The following is a 6,420-nucleotide window of genomic DNA, read 5'->3' as shown; positions in this document are numbered from 1 at the left end:
CACAGAAGAACGGTGAAGACAGAAAACTGTTAACGAAGATTTGAGGATCTGAAGATGTTGCAAAGGTTTGAAAGTTAGGGAATTGGAGTATTTATAAGTCACTTGGAGGAGTTGAAAGGGCGACCAATAGCAGTTTGTGGGATTTTCGAGAACTGTGTTTGATAAGACCCCTGTACAATTTTTCTGTCACGCCATTTAATGATCTCACGTGGCTGACGTCACAATGGCGGTGTCGAAGAGGCAAGAACTCAAGATCATTTCTTATCATTTCATTCTAAGAAATACGGGGATTATCTGTATACGATCAAAATTGGGGAGTTCGACTTTGGGGCTACTACGCCGCTCCACGCCTAGCCTCGAGAAGCCCGGAGCAGATCATGAGGTACGACCCTGAGGTGTGTCCCTCGAAGGAGCACATCGAAGGCTCACTATGGTCGATCTCAGAGCAGTACAATCGATGATCGTCATGGAAAGACGGAAAAACTCCCAATACACGTGGTTAGAGCTGACCAAGTCTGCAAGAATAGTACAAATCCGTACTAAGCCATTATACAGCTGTACCAATAACATTTCCTCGTTATTATTAGACATGCACTATGTTGGGATTCCCTCCTCCTATATAAATGGGACACTTGTCATTTTGTAACACACATGAATATTGAATACAACAGAACATTCTCTACTTTTCTTGCCTAAATGTGCTCAACAATTACTCTACAACTTTCTTGTTCCTCATTCATTGTGTTCATTTATTGTTCATCATTTGTTCATTTATTGTTCATTATCAACCGTTAAATGCTACCCTCGAGGTCCTCCATTGCTGAGCTCGAGGCCCTCAACCTTGTGACCATATGGGTTTGCTTGTCGCTCATTTACACTTAGCATTATTCGCTTAACAACTAGTATTAAGATATATCATGTATTTTTAGAACCACAAATTAAATATAATTGTTAATACCATTTTTCAAGGTAAACCGCGAAGAAGAGAGTAAATTAAACAAACCATAGTGTGAATTTTGTGGAATACGAATATACATATCCAACTTATTTAGATGGATATATTGTTTATTAACAAAATTAATCAGTGGCATATTAAATTTTCAACATAATATGTTGCCTTTTTCTTCTTCTTTTGGATATGGTATCATGTGTTGTATATGCAAACCGTAACAAGTGAAAATAAACTTCAATATAATTTCTTTGCATATAATTTCTAACTTATATTTCTTTTTTGCTTCGGTTCCTTCTTTCTAAACTCGAAGATAGAGAAAAAAAACTAAGTTAGCGTTTGGACGTAGATTTAGTTGAAATTTGAAAAAATAATTTTTGAAATAGTTTTGAAAAATAATTTTTGGAAGTTGAAATTATGTTTGGACATGCATTTTATTTGAATTTTTTTTGAAGTTTTGTGAGTGGGAGAACAAGTTTCACCCAAAATCTACCCTAAACTAGATTTTGGGAACTTGAAAAATAATTTCAGAATTTTTTTAAAAATAAATCATTAATCTATGAGTAAATAATGTTTTCAAATTTTTTTTGAAAAAACGTTGTCAAAATGTATGGCCAAACGGGGCCTAACGGCCGTCAAAGATCACATTTAAGTCATACTTACCAAATACTCCTACTATTTCTTTTTGATTCTCCTACAAGCTTTCGGCGGGCCAAACTTTCTCCCCAACTCTTCTCTGCAGTTGTTATAATTGTATCGCCACTTCAGGCCATGACAAATTTAAACCAAAAGTAGAAATTCCTTTTCACTTTTCACAGGGTAGGGCTAGGATTGAATAAATTAAAGATCATAGATTTTGCCAAAATAAATTTGTGGCAAACACATATTTAGCTATAGATTTTGGTTATACTTTGGCAAATTCCAAATTCCAAAACCAACTCAATAGCTGATTTTGGGCCAAAATATCACTATTACATTTTTTAAAAATTGCTTCAAACTTTTGTATTTTATAAAGAGCCACCATTTATTATTTTATAACAATGTTACTTTGTCTTTTTGGTCATCTGATAGTGTATCATGTAGTTCATTAAAAATGATAATTTATTTATATTTAGGACTACAGTTTTTGATAATATAATGAATGTTATTGATAACAGTACTTATGAGTGTACAAACCGAACAGGAAAACCGCACCAAACCGAAAAGTCAAACCAAACCGATTAAAAAATTCGACTAGATTTGGTTTGGTATTGAGTAAACAAATTCGAACCAAACCGACATATAAATATATAATTTTTATATATACTTTTAAAATTTTGCATAGAATTTTCTTTAAAAAATGTCTAGAAATATTTGGGATTCTCATGCGGGATATAATATTTAATAGTATATGAAGTGCTCCATATTTATTAACTTTAAATAATAGGTTGTATGATCACTTTGACAAGATGCACGAAGCGAGGCTCAGATGGTTCGGGCATGTACAGAGGAGAAGCCTAGATGCTCCAGTAAGGAGGTGTGAGCGACTGGTTGTGGAAGGCACGAGAAGAGGTAGATGGCGGCCTAAGAAGTATTGGGGAGAGGTGATCAGGCAGGATATGACGAGGCTTCAGATTTCTGAGGACATGACACTTGATAGGAAGTTATGGAGGTCGAGTATTACGGTTGTAAGCTAGGAGGTAGTTGAGTCATGCGTTACTTTGTACCTTTGTGAGCCTAGTCTGGTGGGGTTTTTGTCTAAGATAACTAGGGGCAATGTTGTGTCTTACTATTTTTTATTTTTGACGCAGGATCCATTTACTAGCCATCGTTTTTGCTTTGCATTTTTTTCTGCATTTTATGTTCCTTTTTTCCTATGATCTCCATGGTGAATCTAATATTCTCTCCTTTTGTCTTTTTATTATCTTGAGCCGAGGGTCTTTCGGAAACAGCCTCTCTATCCCTTCGAGGTAGGGGTAAGGTCTCCGTATACACTACCCTCCCCAGATCCCACTTGTGGGATTTTACTGGGTTGTTATTATTTCTCATCAAGTATTACTGAAATGCACCAATCTCTTCGTTCTTCCATATTCATATCATATGTTAAGATCTATTAAATTGTTATATCTTTTCGGATGTGAAGTGATCATTATTATTTAGGTATCATATTGATTTTTATGTTTAATTACTAAATTCGGTTAACCTTAAGAATATTTTAATAGATAATATATTTGTCATTTTTCATATTTTTACTAAACATATATTTACTTATAAAAAATTTAACAAAGTAAGATTGAAATAATATTTAAGTAACAAAAAACCCGAAAAATTCGACAAAATCGAACCAATCCAAACCGATAAAGTTAATTTGGTTTGGTTTTGATAAAACCTGAACCAACCCGGTTCATGTACACCCCTAATGGTACTGTTGGGTATTTGTGATAGTTTTTAGAACATGTGGGTATAAGTCATGTTTTATGTTTTTCCAAAATAAATGTGAGAAATATATTTTGAAAACTGATGTCCAAACACATTTTCATCTTTAAACCAAACTTCACCAAAATCAGATTTTTCAAAACAAATTTGGGAATTTATGGCCAAACGCTAGCTTAGGGTGTGTTTGGTACGAAGGAAAATATTTTTCAATTTTTCCATGTTTGGTTGGCTTAAATATTTTGGAAAATATTTTCCTCATGAACTCAAATGTTTTCCTCACCAAGAGAAGGGAAAACATTTTCCAAAACTCCTTTCAACCTTTCCCACTCTATTCCCCATCCCCCACCAATCCACCCCACACCCCACCTAACCCTCACACCCCTACTCTCTAATCAAATACTAGAAAATATTTTCCGGAAAAAGTATTTCACTCACCAACCAAACAAGAAAAAATAAGTGATAAAACCACTGATTTTTCATGAAACATTTTCTAGGAAATTTTTTTCCGTGGAAAACATTTTCCTTCTTACCAAAACACACCCTTAATTCCAAAGCAATATTAATACTTCACTCTACCGCTAGTAGGTTGTAGGCCAAAATTTAGCAAGCCATCCCAAAGTTATGTCTTCCCTTTACCAACTATATTTGCTTTTCTTGTTCCTTTTTTCCAAATTACGAACCTACAGGCTACACACACTGCTATATCAGTGTAATATAACTTCACGTATTACTACATTCATAATACATGTTCTAATATGACTCAGCATATGGTCAAGCCCAACCTTTATTCCTTGAAATCGAGCGGACAAGAACTAATTAACATCAACCTATAAACATCTTAATTCACGCAATCGGCTCTCAAGGAGCAAAGCTCCCAAAAAGTCTACTTCTTGACTTCTCGTGTGGAAATGCTTTTCGATGTCATATTTATCTCATTTCCCTCCACTACTGTTGTAAATATCAAAGCACTACGACTTCCTTTGTTACTGGACTGGGCAACTAAAAACGAAGTCTCATTTACACTGTTGTGTGCACTATGCATATTTACACAAGTACCTGAAAGCAACATGAGTAGTACATTGACTCATGTCTTTTGATACAACTAACAATAGATGCAGCCACATTCTTCCCAGTTGCAAATATATTACTATTAGATAATATTTTCTTAATTCCTTTTCCAACACATCCACATCTCACCGCTAACCAAAGCAGAGAAACATGAATTAATAGTACCATGCATGAGAAACGTTTTCTTACACCTACCAATGAGGTATTGGATCAGTTTTTGCAGTCTCAAATGGAAAACCAGCCACTTGATTCTTGTTGCTTGTTCCAGCTACTGTACCGTCCCCTGCTAGCATTGCCATTAAGCTACCTGTTTAACCAAAAAAATAGAATTTCAGTCAAAGCTAGAATTTAGAAGAACGCGACTGATAATCAAAAGAATATGTAGAAGAAAGTAATTTGGAGTAACCAGAGTGTAATCAGGAGAAAAACAAGTGAATCAAAGTATATTCCAATTGTGTCTTGTATTTACAAGTGACCAGATACCTCCCTTTTATAGGTATATTGAAGATATGCGTTTTCTCCAAATCATAATGAGGCTATTATGAATAATTAAAGACATTGAATGCTACGTTACACAATCATTGTAATCAATACAAATTCTCTAATGTATCCAGTATTTAATGGCTGTCGAATTTCGTATCTGCGCTCTTTATTATGGTCAGATCTATTCCTTTTGATAAATGACTTAAATAGGTGCGGGCGCTGAATCCTTCAAATGTCCTCCCGTGCCTCTTCCTTTGCCTTTGCTCGTTTCTATTGCTGCCTGTGCCTCTTGACTAATTATAATTCTTTGACTATTTAACCAATCCACGTGTCTCAACATGTCACTTACATATATAAATGCAATTTTTCCCAATACAGATAGTCCTTCCACTTTCCATTTATTCATCAGTTGAATATTTGGGAAGTGGATTTCATTAAAACGAGAATTTTTGTCACCATTAATGCTATGACAAAATTGACGCTTCAATTGTCACTTCCATTTAATATTCCGTACACGTATCAATTTTCCATTGGCTCTGCAGTTTTTGCAGCCTTTTTCAAGGTTTTTACGGTTCCACTATTAATGAAGTGCCAGTTATCATAATTATGGTCTTTCCACCTCCGCACTATTACCTTTGACGGTTGCTTATCGGTATAAATATAGTTTTTTCCCCTTGTCTTTTATCACATAAAGCTTATTGAACACTTATTTCTCCAAATCTCTATTTACCTCTTCCTTAAATCATTCTTCTTTGATATGTCTTCTCCAAGCCCTAACAATGAGAGAGTTTTCATTACTGACTTTTTTCCCAATGCCCCTGTTAGGCACAGAAGGGGAGGTAGACTTCGTAGTTTAGGATCTACTCAAGGTGGTTCGTCTATGCCTTCTTCTGGTTCTGATCCTTCCTCTAGAACCAGAGGTTCCCTTTCTCACAAATCTTCTTCTTTCAAGTTTATCATCTTTTCTAATTTTACCCCCCTTTTTTTAGCAACCATGAGAGTTGTGGGGGATGTTCTCAATTTCCGTGGTTGGGTAGATAAATTGCTGAAGATCGCGCCAATGGATGGTAGATCTTGGAAAACACTTTCTAACCGCTTTGGTTGGAAGGTAAAGACTCATGGTAAGAGTTTACATTTTGTTCTTTTCGTGCCTATATTCTCTTTTATTGTTTTAACTTTTATCCTTCTTTTTGTCAGGATTTGCTATTCGAGGGGTTACTGCTGAAGTAGTTACAACCTCTCGTGTCTCTTTGGGAACTCCTACTCCTTCGGGAACCCATATCTCTTTAGAGAGAGCCCGAAAAATAGTCTTGGGTTCCTCTTCTGCGAAAAGGAAGGCTGCTGAAGAGGAAAATTCTGAAGAAGAGGAAAATGAAAGTTCCTTGGTAACGAGGCCACTAGTTAGGGGATGCATCGTTTCCGATGACGAAGCTGAAGTTTCGGTTTCTCTTACCGAACCTGTTGAAACCCCAATAATAATTCCTGATGATGACGTCACCCCCCAC

Source organism: Nicotiana tabacum, chromosome 6, assembly GCF_000715075.1.
Source record: "Nicotiana tabacum cultivar K326 chromosome 6, ASM71507v2, whole genome shotgun sequence".
Taxonomy (NCBI): domain Eukaryota; kingdom Viridiplantae; phylum Streptophyta; class Magnoliopsida; order Solanales; family Solanaceae; genus Nicotiana; species Nicotiana tabacum.
Note: the sequence above shows the minus strand (reverse complement) of the source record.